At 37.9% G+C, this 14,665-nt stretch overlaps 1 long non-coding RNA gene across 1 annotated transcript in view; it reads right to left on the reverse strand.

Moving 5' to 3' along the window:
* Window positions 1–11,571, reverse strand: part of LOC103661793 — a 209,658-nt gene extending 198,087 nt beyond the window's left edge. Inside the window, exon 1 of the long non-coding RNA XR_568268.2 lies at window positions 11,514–11,571. This is a non-coding gene — a long non-coding RNA (uncharacterized LOC103661793). The remainder of the gene's footprint in view (window positions 1–11,513) is intronic.
* Window positions 11,572–14,665: the final 3,094 nt, after the last annotated feature.

Below are 14,665 nucleotides of genomic sequence, written 5' to 3' on the forward strand. Positions count from 1 at the left end.
AGGACAAACTTTCCTCACTCTAGCCCTAAGTCAGATTCACAGGGGTGGCTGAGCACAAAATGTACTAGCAGTTATCTGCCCTGTGAGGGTGCAACCGACTGATGCGTTATATGTTATCAGTTATCTGCCAACGCAAGTGTGAATTACTCACCAGTAGCTGAAACATAAAGGATATCCAGAGGTCAGGTTATGGCTTAATAGTGATTACATAAACTGGCATTCCAATGATATTTAGAGCCATTCAAGCATAGTCATGGCCTTAGAGTACTGAGAGAGCAATCTGCGTATTAAATATGCCCTTGAAATGGAAATCATGATACACATTTAAATATTGCAGGAGAAGCAGAATGTTCTTGATCATTCCAATCAAATGGTTAAAGTAGTGTTGCATTAATCAGAGGAGAATTGGGTTCTGTAAGTAGCTCTGCCAGGGAAGCAAAATTATTTCCTGCGGCAAGGTGCTTACCTCAGCGAGGAGGTTGAAGTGATCACAGAGGTATTTTAGTTTGAGTGTTCTGTGCTTTTATAAAATAAACCAGATTCCACCTCAGAGATCACTTTAAAAAGTTGCATCGAAAAGATAAAGACAAAGTATGCTAATCTACTTAAAACTGAGATCTCTTTCTATACCTCCTCTAGAATCAACTGCTACATTTTTTCGCCATTTCAAAGAATATGGTAAATGAAGGCTTTTAATAATTTAATTTCTATGGCAAAAAAACCACACTGGCCTCTCAGAAAGAAGTTTCCTTTCACATAGCATAGGCTGAATTCTCATGAATCTTTTATGCTTAAAATTAACTAGAGTCACCTTGTAATAGAAAGCTCAGTTCAATAGCCTGATAAAAAATTACAGCTCTCAATACTTACCAGTATTTCTAATGTCCTTTCAATCTGTGCAGGCTGACAAAATTAAGCGCTCCTAATACCAACATTCTTAGGAACCATTTATCACAGCAACACTCAGAATGGTGATACAGTTTAGCTCACTTCTCCCCTTTCACATAACACTGGCCCCAGGGATTGGAAATTTTGAGGGACGTTGCTACCTACTCTGGCCTGTCTCTTTAACATGAAAACAGTGACTATGACAAAAATGACTCTTCTCAGACCAATATGGAATTCCTGGCCTATTGCTGGAACTTGGTATTTATTTTTCCAGGGAAGGTACCTACAGACAAGTTTTGGCAGGCAGTCACATCTAAGATGATCACAAAACTCCCATCCCAATAATTGCCCTGAATTCTGGCCAGCCTTGGCCACGGGATTTACCCTGTAGTATTCTTGACACCAGAGATGAGACAGTTCAGCCCTCAGGACATACGCAGGAATGAAGGATGGCCCTTCCTACACCGCAATCCCTTTGGCTCGTCTGGTTTGGATCAAGTTTTCAGTCGTCTCATGTACATTTGTCCAATGCTCCTTTTAGAGAATTTCCAAACGTCCTACATTGGAGACCCAGCTTTCTACCGTGTCCTGGCTCATTTCTTTTTACTTTTCTTCTCTACTTCCTTCTCTCCTTCACTTTCTTTCAGCATGAAAATAAATTCCTCTCCTAGCTTCAGGCATATCAATTTATCGACCTTCTTTACCTTCCCTGGCACATGCAATATCTGTGTTTTTAGGTCTCACTTCTAACCCCAAACAGCTTTTCAAGATATTTTCCCAAATAAGAAACAATTTCCTAAAAAAAATTTAAAAAAGAAGATGTAGGGTGTGTGTATATATATATTTTTTTCTTCATATATATGTGTGTATACACACACACACACACACACACACACACACACACACAATGGAATATTACTCAGCCATAAAAAAGAACAAAATCTTGCCATTGCAACAACGTAGATAGAGCTAGAGAGTATGATACTAAGTGAAATAAGTCAGTCAGAGAAAGACAAATACCATATGATCTCACTCATATGGGGAATTTAAGAAACAAAACAAATGAGCAAAGGAAAAAAAGAGAGACAAACCAAGAAACAGACTCTTAACTATAAGGAAAAAATCGATGGTTACAGAAGGGAGGTGGCTGGGGGGATGGGTTAAAGAGGTGATGGGCATTAAGGCGTGCACTTGTGATGAGCACTGGGTGATGTATAGAAGTGTTGAATCACTATATTGTACAGCTGAAACTAATAGTACTCTGTAGGTAAATAACCGGGATTTAAATAAAAATTTAAAAAATAAAAATAAATAAATTTTAAAAATTAAAAATAAATAAAGAACAATTTCCTCCCTAAAATTAAATGCTACTAAGATAACAAAATGTTAATCATTCACGTCTGGGTCAGATTCTGGAGCAGAGAATTCCCCTGTCATCCTGCAAGGTTGGGTAAAGAGAGGCATTGGCTTCCAGTTTTTCCAGTTAGGGTGGTTTCAACTGTCTTGCCCTGGCATAGATATAGACACTCTATAATGAGGAAGCAGAGGTGGGGAACAGGAGTCAGAGATATGTGATCCACTCACAGCTTTACAGCTATAAGAAACAGAATAGAGCTCCAAGTCCGACACCAAACCAGTGAACTTTGCTGGCTTGAACTAGTACAGTAACACTATCATCAGACAAGAGTAGACAAGAGTAGACAGATTTAAGATTAATTTTAGAATACAACTAACAGAATTAGGGATTGAATTAAATATGAAAAATTTAAAAAGAAGGGAGACTCCAGAATAATTTTGTTTTGGATTGAGTAAGTAGAGGTGAAAGTGCCATTAACCAAGATGGAGAAAATTAGGGTAATTTTGAGGCAAAAATTTAGTCTGTCGGTTTTGGACACATCATGTTTGAGATGTCTATTAGATATTCAAGATATCAAGTAAACAATTGGAACTTAAAACAAGAGCAAAGGCCTGGAGCTGAAAGTAGAGGTCTGGCCTCAAGATACAGATTTGGTGTTTCTCAGCATATGAATAGGACTTATAGCAAAGAGAATGAAAAAGATCTACTAAGGAATGAGCAATAGAAAAGAGCACAAAGAACGGAGGTTTTGAGAGAATTCTGAGAGAAGGTTTTGGGAGAATTTGAGAGAAGACCGAAAGGAAGCACCAAAGAGACAGAAGAAAAGTCAAGAATAATGTACTGTGCCAGTTACTGACACACACACCATCACAAATCTAGTAGCTTTTTTATTATGCTCATGAATTCCGTCAGTTAGGAATTCAGAAAGAGCACAGAAAGATGGCCTGTATCTGCATAATATCTGCAATTCAGCTGGAAAGAGTTGGAAGCTGGACTGACTAGATGGCTGAGTGTTGGTCAGCTGGAATTATCTGAAGGTCTTTCACTTATATGTCTGGTGCCGGGGCTGAGAACACTCAAAGACAAGACCTGATGACAGGAGCATCTACATGTAGCCCTCCATGGGGCTCAGCTTTCTCCCAGCTTGGTGGCTTCAATTAGTCTATCTTCTTACTGGAAGCTTAGGACTCTATGCCAAACTCCCAGCTAATAGGGGAGAAACTGTTTTGCCCTTTTTGACCTAGCCTGCAAAATCAGGTAACTTCACTTCTGCTACATTCTATTGTTTAAACCAACACCCAAGCACACCCAGACCCAAAGGCAAGGGAAGCAGACTGTATCATTCACAGGGGAATGGCATGGTTACAGAAGAGAATGAGGCAAGGGCATGTGGCATTGTTGCAGCCAACTTTGGAAAGTACGATTCTCTCCCACCAACTATGTTAAATGCTGCAGAGAAGTCTAATAATATGAAGACTAAGATGTCCAAATGAATTTGCAACATCAGGTGTTGATGACCTTATAAGAGTCTTCCCTGACTTCCTAAAAACAATTAATCTTATCTTCTTTTTGTCCCTTATTTGATCACCTATCACAGTGTTATCTAAATGTTTCTCCTTCTAAACTGGAAGCCATTTGTGAGCAGGAAACAGGTCATCTCAATATTATTAATATTTTTATTTTTGAGGCTTAACACAGTACCTGACACATAGTAGAGGCTCAAGAGATGTTTACCAAAGAGAAGACTCTAAACCTCTCTCTTTTCTTACCTGTCCCCCACCCCCCTATTTCTTACTACTTATAGGAAAATTCTGACAGGCCTTCCAGCCATCTCCTCAAACTCAAACAAACTAAGTCTCATGTTATGACAAATTGTTAGATTAGCTTTTTCTGCATATAGCAAGAATAATACCCCAAAACGATAAAAAAGAAAATGTTAATCCTCAAACATATGAAAGATGTCCAGAGCTGGCATGGTGATTTTACAGTGACATCAGGGAACCAGGCTCCTGTTTTTCTGTTCTGCCATCCTTATTACTTAGCTTCCATCCTTAAAGTCATTTTGGCCCAAGATGGCTGACATATTCCAGATTAACAACAGAAGGAAAAAGGAGAGAATAAAAGGAACACCTCTCAGCTGAGTCAATTACCTTTAAGGAGCCTTTCCTCAAGTACCATAGAGATTTTCCATTTATGATTTCATGGTCCAAACTTAGTCAATAACCCACTCCTGGCCAGAAAGGAGGATAAGATACATCTTCTTCATGACATGACAAAAACAAAAAACAAAAACAAAAATAAAAACACCCAACTAACACAAGATGTTATTATTAGGTGTATTACAAAGGGCAAAATGGATATTCTTGTGTCTCTGGATTTCTTATCCAGCATTTCTATTTTTGTTTATGTCATCATTTTAATTTTTGGACTCCACTTGATCTTTATTCGCACTTTAGAAAAAGAACTCTAGTAGCTGAAAGGAAAATGAATCAGAAGTGGAACAGATGGGAGACATGAAGACCAGTAAGTTACAAGGCTATTAGAGAAATCCAAGACAGGAAAGATAAATGCCTAAACCACAGCAGTGACGGCAAGGCTAAAGAGGAAAGGCTGTGGAAGAGCAGAAAAGGAACAAAGATTTGCAAGGCTGCTGACAATCTAAATTTTTATATCAAACTGCAAAAGAATATACGATACCCACTAGCAGTAGCTCTACCAATGAAAAACATCATAGCACCGGCAGAAAGCCAATTGCTTAAGTGGATTGTTCAAGAATAAGCAGGAAGAAAAATTTGTGAAAACATTTTGAAATTTATTAAGAAGCCGTGAAAAATACTTGGGCATATTACATGTATACCTGCACCAAATGTGCTCTATTAACAGAGCTAACTGCTCTGAATGGGTGACAGTAGTTCTGAACCTCAGTATTTGTGAGATGGAATGTGTGTATTAGTATAGCATGATGTGTATGTGTACGACCTTGTGATTCATAAATATGTGTCCAATGATGCTTTTTACCACACTTCTCTCCGAGGTTTTGTGTGAATAAAATTACATCTATTTTTGGTTTTTAACTGATGCAAACAAATACAAGGAGAGGTGGGATAAGTAGAAAGATTAGAGCAGAGAAAAAAATACAAGATCTTCTGTCTTACTTGTCAACTTTTCAACTAAAGAGTGAGTTTACTTGCTGCAGGGATGTAGGAAAGTGAAAAATGTTTTGTAATATGAGATTTTTATTGTGAAAACAGATCTTTTAAATTAAGAACATCGATTTCATCTACCATGTAATATAAAGGAAAAAACAATATCCTCTTACTTAAACATATTTAAATATATTAAGATTAAGAATAGAATTAAAGGGATGGCAAAATATTCCACTACTGGCCTCTAACTGACTCCTGGCATCAGGGCTAATTCAGTCTCTAACTAAAGGTTCAGCCTTGCCGCGGTTCCCGAGTACACTTACTCATTCACTTATTCGTCCAGCATACCTATTTGGTGTCTACTTTGTGCCAAGCACTATTGTAAGCACTAAGAATAAAGTAGTGATTGAAACAGACATTTCTTCATAGCACAAATCTGATTTACATTTCCCGTCTCCCCTGCAATTAGGTGAGGCCATGAGATCAAGCTCTAACCTGTAGAATCTCCTCCAATAGACCTCTTTCATAATCTTCCATGCTCTTTTTCTCTTTCTGTCCATTATCTAAACAGAAAACACTCTACAGACCTGGGGTTGGGGGTGTGAAGAACGACAGGTGGAAGGAGCGCCTGTCCCAAACGACAATGCAGAACAAAGTCAGTGTTCCCTGATCCCTACCGTCACCAAACCACATCAGGCTATAAACTGCATACAGATAAATTATCATTGTGTTTAAATGCTATTGATACTGACATTGTGGAGTTGTTTGTTAATGCATCCTTCTATACAGACCTTGAGACTGGCAAATTCACAGGACAAGTCAGTGTGACCCTATCAAAACAGGAAAGAGTAGGAGATGATGTCAGTAAAAACCAGGTATTTAAGCCTCTTATAAAAGCCTTAGATTTTAGTCTCACTGAGGCAAGGAAGCCACTGCAGGCTTTGAGGAGAGTGACAAGATCTGACTCAGAATTTTAAAAGTACCCCTTTATCTACATGTTGAAATATGGGCAAGGATGGTAACAGTTAAGAGGCTACTGCAATAATCAAGTGAGCAATATTAGCTTGGACTAAGGTAGGAGCAGTAAAAGTGATTTTCTTAAGTTAACTTTGAATACCTTTTGAAGAGAAAGCCAAGATTGCTAATGGGGCACTATCAATATTTATATCTTGAATATACAACTGGAGATACAGAATAGACAATTAGGTTGATGAATCAATTGTTCCCAGGAGAGGTCAACTATAAATTGGAACTATACATTTTGGAGTTGTCAGCAGATAAATAATACTGAAAGCTATGAGATTAGATAAGACCACCAAGAAAATAAGAATAAATAGAGAAAATAAATCCATGGATTGAGCCTTGGAACACACCAATGTTGAGCAGATGTAAAATCAAAAGGAACCAGCAGAGGAAGGTAAGGATCAACAAAAAGCAAATAAGGTATGAAGATCACCAAGATAACCTGGAGCTGGCCTCTGAAGTCAAGTGAAGAAAGCAATTCAAAGTGGAGGAAATGATCACTAATGTCAATTACTCCTTGGAGACCATGACAGTTGAGGACAGCGAACAGACCATTAGACAAAGTAGAGGTCATTGAATATTATCCCAACAGTTTCAGTGGTAGAGATAAAATCGTGATAAGAATAAGTTTTTTAAAAGAATAGTAAAAGTAGAGGCAGAGAACACAGAGTTTGCTTTTGAGGAATTTTATAGCGAAGCTGGCCTGACACCAACATTTGTAAGGTTGAGGACAGGAGTTCAAATGGAGGCTCCAGTCCTTAGGAGGCTCCTGAGTCCTTAGGCTCACCTCCCTCTTCTTCCCATTCCCTATCCCACACCACACATGCATGTGAGCACCGCATGCAACTCACTCAATTTTTGCCCCATCTTGCATGGAGTTGCCTTTCAACCACTCCTCAGGCCTAGATGTATACCTACTTGTTATGCCAAGAGGACTGACCAGGGAAGAAGCTCACAGAAGCAAAATCAGAGCTATTGGGTACAGTAAATTTTGGAGTCTCAAGTACCCAGAACATGGGCAAGGAGGAGAGGAGTATGACAAAGGGCATGAGAGGAGACAGACAAAGGCAGGACTCTAAACTGCAGGTGTTCCAGTTGCCCCAGTCTAAGGGTAACACAGGCAATTTTCATTTTGCATAGTAGTGCAGGACGATGAAAATGAGTATGCAACCTGAAACCATGCAAAATGACCTTAATAATCATGGGAAAAATTATGATTGCTTCATGACCTTGAAAAATCTTTGTCAGAATATTAAAAACTCTCCTATTGGTTATAAGTATAAAAATAGTAAACTAATATTTACTTAGTACATTGTACTTTAAAATATTGTAAATATTGAGAGTTAAAGTGTTTCATTTCTTTGTAAAAACACTTATTATGAGTAGATTGAACAACAACAACAAAAAGAGTAGATTGAAGAGACCTTGCCTTCTTCTCATTGTATAACCTACTTTATGGAGGAAGCATCTTTTCTATGTGAATTGTCATATTCCTTTCTAAATTTGGATCAACTTCCAATATTTTATCTTATGTGCTTTCAAAGTCATGAAATGTCTCCAAGAGTTCTTTTAATGTGAAGTGCTTGCCAGCATCACATCCTCTGGGGCACTTTCATTCACAACCATTTTGTTTATTTATGTTGATAAGTTCACCTTTACCGATTTCCTCTAGTTGCATATCTCAATTCTTTTAAACACATAAGTGTCAACATGTCCGTGGTCAGGTATTTCTTCTATAACTCCATGAATGTCCAATTTGAATTACATTTTCAACATTACCACTTTTTTTTAATGTTTCAAGTTTTTAGTTAAATTTTAGTTAATATTAGTTTCGGGAGTAGAATTTAGTGATTCATCAGTTGCATACAACACCCAGTGCTGATTACAACTGCCCTCCTTAATACCCATCACCCATTTAGCCCATCACCCCAGCAACCTCCCCTCCAGTAGCCCTCAGTTTGTTCTCTATAGTTAAGAGTCTGTTATGGTTTGCCTCCCTCTTTTGTTTTCCTTTCCCCTATGTTCATCTGTTTTGTTTGTTTCTTAAATTCCACATATGAGTGAAATCATATGGTATTTGTCTTTTGCTGACTTATTTCACTTAACATAATATACTCTAGCTCCATCCACATCATTGCAAATGACAAGACATCATTCTTCTGATGGCTGAGTACTATTCCATATTGTGTGTGTATGTCTGTGTGTGTGTGTGTGTGTGTGTGTGTGTGTGTGTCCTCTTTCATAATTTGGCTATTGTAGATAATGCTGCTGTAAACATCAGGGTGTACATGAGATGCCACCTCACACCTGGCAGAATGGCTAAAATTAACAACACAAGAAACAACAGATGTTGGTGAGGATATGGAGAAAGGGGAACCCTCATGCACTTCTGGTGAGAATGCAAACTGGTGCAGCCACTCTGGAAAACAGTACGGAGTTCCCTCAAAAAGTTAAAAATAGAACTACCACTTTTTCTTTCTTCATTGCAATTTCTTTTTTTTTTTAAGATTTTATTTATTTATTTGACAGAGATAGAGACAGCCAGCAAGAGAGGGAACACAAGCAGGGGGAGTGGGCGAGGAAGAAGCAGGCTCATAGCGGAGGAGCCTGATGTGGGGCTCGATCCATAATGCTGGGATCACGCCCTGAGCCGAAGGCAGACGCTTAACAACTGCGCCACCCAGGCTCCCCTCTTTATTGCAATTTCATCTTCAATAGCCAACTTCCATTTTAGTTTATCTATTTTTATAAAATGCTGGAGCAGTTTATTAATGGAAGGCAACAGAACTACACTTTGCTGCAAATATGAACTGAGATGCACTGACCAATCACCAACAGATTCAGAGAAGTAACATTATTGGTCACTAATCATGATGTACACCTGTTATTTACATAGTGATCTGTGAACTGAAGAGCTAGCAGCCAAATTTGTACTTTACGCCATTACTCAGTTAACACACTGTAGTAAATGAAACTTGAACCATGTTGTTGGAAGACAGATATTATTTAATTAAACTGTGGTAACTGAAATCTATGCCTATTGGAATCCAGCAAAGCAAGGATTATTACTTATTGCTTTGAAAAATTGCAAAAAAACCCCAAAACAACAACAAAAAAACAAAACAAAACAAAAAAAAACAAAAAACCACAAATGGTAGTTAGAGGATACATTTATGGTCAAGAGAGGATTTTTTTTTTTAAGATTTTATTTATTTATTTGTCAGAGAGACAGCCAGTGAGAGAGGGAACACTAGCAGGGGGAGTGGGAGAGGAAGAAGCAGGCTCCTAGCGGAGGAGCCTGATGTGGGGCTCGATCCCATAACGCCGGGATCACGCCCTGAGCCGAAGGCAGACGCTTAACCGCTGTGCCACCCAGGCGCCCCAAGAGAGGATTTTTTTTTAAGAGGGAAAAATTACAGCCTATTTGTATGATGATAGAATGGTCCTAAAGAGAGGAATAAGTGGGTGATTGAGAAGAAGAAGATATTTACAAGGGTACCCTCCGTCCACAGGCAAACGGAAATGGAATCTAATGCATAAATGGAGGGTTGGTTTTAGACAGAAGCACAAAAAGTTTATCCATTTCGAATGCAAAGTAGAATAGGTTGTTGTTGAAAAACAAGTTCTCTCTTGATTGCTACTATTTTCTCAGTGGAATAAAAAGTCAAGTCTTTAAGTGAGAATAAAGAAGGAATAGGAAATAGCAAAGCCTTGAGGAAAGAAGAAAGTGCAAAATATTTGTCTTGGAGAGAGGGGGGTGATTTCTGAACCCTCTAAGAGCCACTCAAGATTAGTGATTGAACAGCGCCCTGTTAGCTTATTGTTTTTCTCCACCCATTTTTGTTCTGTCTGAATCTTACGTGATTTAAGAAATAAGCTCATTCTCCTACCCCGATTTTCAGCCAAACCCTCCCCACCCAGTAGTTCTGTCACTGGAAATTCTGTGTTCGGAAAATCAAATGGACCCCTGGGTTGCACCTAGGACAGCTCCTAGGACAGGATTTCTCTGTTATCCTCATTAAGTACATAATAGTCCAAGAAATAAAAGGCACAACTAAAGAAATGTAAGTTAAAATTATAACAGTAAGTAGAAAAATACTTCATCGATTTGCCTTGTTCTAGCTATTTAACATCAGAGAGAATAAAAAAAAATGTTTCTTAGAGAATTTTAAAGTATGATACCCACAAATGAAATAATATTTCTTTTTTCTTTCACTTAAATTTCTATGGTTTTCTGACTTCATTTTACATACTATGACTTTCACATAGATTTAAAAATTCATAGTGATTAAATAGAGTTTGAGTTGAAGACAAAATCAAGTAAAATAAGTCAACTAAAAGAAAATTCAGAAGTCAGACTAGTCCAATGCATAGACCACATGGTAAAGGTCAATAAAGAAGTAACACCTCTCTTTCACGCAACAGTAATAACAAAAGCATTAAAAATGCAGGAGACTTTGATGTCCTAACAAAGATTACATTTTTATTTCTGAGAGAAAGCAGGGTCTAAATAGAAGAATGAACAGAATCAAAGAAGTTGAACTGACAAATGGTTCATCTATAAACAAAACAAAAAACTCATTTTTCTGATTTTCACCCATCTCTTTTATTCCACACCACACTTTTTTTTTCACTTCAAACTTTTTTTAGCATCCCTAAGGGAAGCCCAACGACATGGTCACCCTACCATCTCTCAACACTCCAAGCAAGCTCTTGAGCTTCCCACACACATTGCTCTCTCTGACTACAACACTTTGCCCAATTTGTTCTTTTAGCTGGCACTTACGCAATTTTCAGATCTCACCTCAAATGTTGTTGCCCCCAAAACCTTTCCTTCAGTCTCCAGCTAGTTTATATTTCCCTATCTTCTCTCTAAAAACCCCTTATCCTTTTACTTCATAGAACACACCACAATTTGTAACCACATATTTATTTAACATCTGTACCTGCCCCCACCTTGATTATAAACTACACGAGGGTAGGATTAAGTATGATTTATTCACCATAGAATGGACAATAGCTGGCTCAGTGCCTGGAACATAGTAGTCAGCAATAATTATTCACGGAATAAGAATGGTATTCACAAATAAGTACAGTACCTTTCACAGAAGACCAGAACCTGCAGCAGGGGATTGTTTCATGTGTTTGAAGACTCTGAAGAGCAAAAAATAAGAAGAGAAAAATGGAAGTCACTCAACTACTGCTTGAGAACAAAAAGTTAGCATGGTGTCCTGAGAAAGGGCTAGAGACATGGCTGGGAGTCAAAGGACCTCATATTCATAGCTCATGGCCCTGCCACTTAGTCATTTTGACTCTGATAAAGGGACAACCTTTCTTGACCTCAAGTCTTACCATCTGAAAAAATGACAGAGGACACCAGATGATATCCACGCAGAAGATACCATCTAGCTTCTCCCCTCTCATTTCTATTTTTTTTAAAGATTTTATTTATTTATTTCAGAGACAGAGCATGTGAGAGAAAGTATGAGCAGATGGAGTGGGTGGGAGGGGCAGAGAGAGGGGGAGAAACAGGTTCCCTGCTTAGTAGGGAGCCCAAAGTGGGGCTCAATCCCAGGATTCCAAGAGCCGAGCCAAAGGCAGATGCTTAACTGACTGAGCCCACCCAAGTGCCACTCCCCTATCATTTCATAGATGCAAACTGTCACAGAATGGCTTAACAGTTCTTGTGCTTTGAGGGTCAGAGAAATGTGATTGACACAGGCACATAGACAATAATTTTTCATAAAATCTCAGGATTTTCACTTGATTATTCTGAGATAACTAAGCTACCCATCTGGCTGCATCTTACGATGTCTGAATATTGAGTTTCCTGTTCTATCCTTTTATTTCATGTCTTAATGAGGTTCTTCTATGAAAATAAAGTTATACCAGTACAAAGGCAAACATAAGCTCTTTTATTATGTGGCATTAACAAAGAGGGACTATGAACTTTGCTTCATAGCAAATCAAAAAAGTTTTAATTTTTAAAACATGTTTTGTCATTCCTAATCAAAATTTCAGAATGCACATTTCTAATGAGCCATGCTTAAATAGTATTTGTGCTTGAGTTTTTCCTACGTATTGAGTACCAGACTAAATTGTGAAAAGTTACATTGGCAAAGGCTCTTAGAATTGGACATGAAGAGAACAATACAATGCCACTTCACTTTATTTTTTACACACCACTTTCAATAACCAAATAAAATCTAAAAGGACCTAATCTCTCCCAACAGTTCTTTGAGAGAAAACATCTCGTCATGTAAAAATCCATGAATTTGGGGTCAGTAAGCCTGGGCTTGAATCCTGGGTTTTTCATTTAAAAATTTACCACCTTGGGCTGGTTCATTAATTTTTCTGAACTTCAATTTTTGCAACTTTAAATGAAAGGCACTGGAATAAAGAAACTCTTAAACACATTCTAATTTTAAAGATGTGGCAACATCTCTGTTGGCCCAGAAAATGAGCTTCTAATATCAAGGGGGCAACCTGATTCCCAGTTGTGGCTCTACCCCACATGCTGGGTTTTACCCTAGACCTATTGTGTCAGAAATTCCTGGGGAAGAAGACCAGACCATCTAGATCTTGTAAAAGCTAAACAGGCTTTTCTGTTGTGCTTCCCTGGTTAGGAACTACTGCACTAGGAAGGCAGTGGCCAGATGAGTGTTGTAAAGCCCCATAAACTGAGGTTTCAGAACTGAGAAGAAATCTTCCAAGACAGGCTGCCCTTCTATGGCAGTGCCTAAGGATAAATCAGGGAAGTTCAAAAGACAGCTTACCTTCAAGTGAAGGTTAGAACCAAGATGACAATAGAGATGCAATCAAGTAAAAAAAAAAAAAAAAAAACAATAAAACACAAAAAGAGTGGGGTGCCTGGCTGACTCAGTTGGTAGAGCATGTGACTCTTGATCTCTGGGTTGTAAGTTTGAATACCATATCCGGTGTAGAGATTACTTAAAAATAAATTAAAAAAAAAAAAAGCAAATATGATGGCTAGAAAAATCACAAGATTAATATTAGATTTTACTGGAATGTCAAGTACAAAACATGTAGCATGAGAGAGGAAACAAAGAGTACCTTCTAAGGTATACCAAGTAGCTTGGACTCTTACAAAATTGAGGCCAATTGTTACTTCTTTAAGATCACATTGATTAGGAACAGAGCAGAACTTTAATCGCAGTCTTCTTATATTAAGTCCAGTGTTCTTATATTAAGTCCCATGAATCCTATATCAGAGTCCAGAAACTGAGAACTGGAAGCAATCTTAGAAATCTAGTGCACTTCCCCCCTCATTCCATTTTTAAAAATACGTTAAGTCAGTAAGGAATAAAAGGTGAAATGGCTTAATTGCCTTATTAGTGACAGAAACAGGTTTCTTAGGTCTCCTGACCCTCATGCCAATGTTTTTCTGCAAATGAATATTTGTTACTCTAGGTTCTAGTTTGGCAAAACTTGATTCTATGAAAAACTATGGTTGTTGTCCTCTTCTCTTTTTCTCCCCAGAAATTTCTGATGCTATTCCTTCAAAAACTAAAAAGGGACCAGTGTCATGGTGTGGGTGAAAGGGAGGACTGCTGAGAGAGGTAAGACCCAGTGAAGAGGAGTATTTACCACCGATATTGTTTAGAATTGTCAGCATATGGTAATAGTAGAAACAAGACCATATTTTGGTCAGTCTTATTATGATTTTTCAACTCAAGACAACACACTACCTTACTGTACCTGGGATGGCAATTCAAAATAGTATCAGTGGTAGAATACTCTTCCCTGGACTCGGAAAAGCACAAAAGAGCTGAAAGGGGCAAATATGCCCATGGAGAAGAGTATACTAAATATAAACTGATCTCCATTTTCCCAATGATAAGACCCTCCAAATAAAAGGTTTTGGACACATTGACTGTATAATCTTTTAGGGATATAGATGAAATAGTTAAACCAGTCTATAAAATATAGAATTTAACCATTTTGTTATATACATATTTATAATTGCATGTTATTTAAAAATCAGATAAAATGAAAATTAAAGATGGCAATTTTAAAGCATTGATTTTTTCCCTCACCCTTACACTGCATGAAACTATTCTAGCTTTTTACATGCAGTCTTGATATCACTGTCTTCATCATCACCACAACTACTGAACACAGTTCCTAGAGCATATCATTTTTATTTCTTTCTAAATAATTTGAGATACCACATTTTCTTTGAATCTCTGTAAAACACCAGCTCCAGACCTCGTACAAAACAGAATTAGTC

The sequence above is a fragment of the Ursus maritimus genome, unplaced genomic scaffold (genome assembly GCF_017311325.1).
Source record: "Ursus maritimus isolate PB19 unplaced genomic scaffold, ASM1731132v1 scaffold_11, whole genome shotgun sequence".
NCBI lineage: Eukaryota > Metazoa > Chordata > Mammalia > Carnivora > Ursidae > Ursus > Ursus maritimus.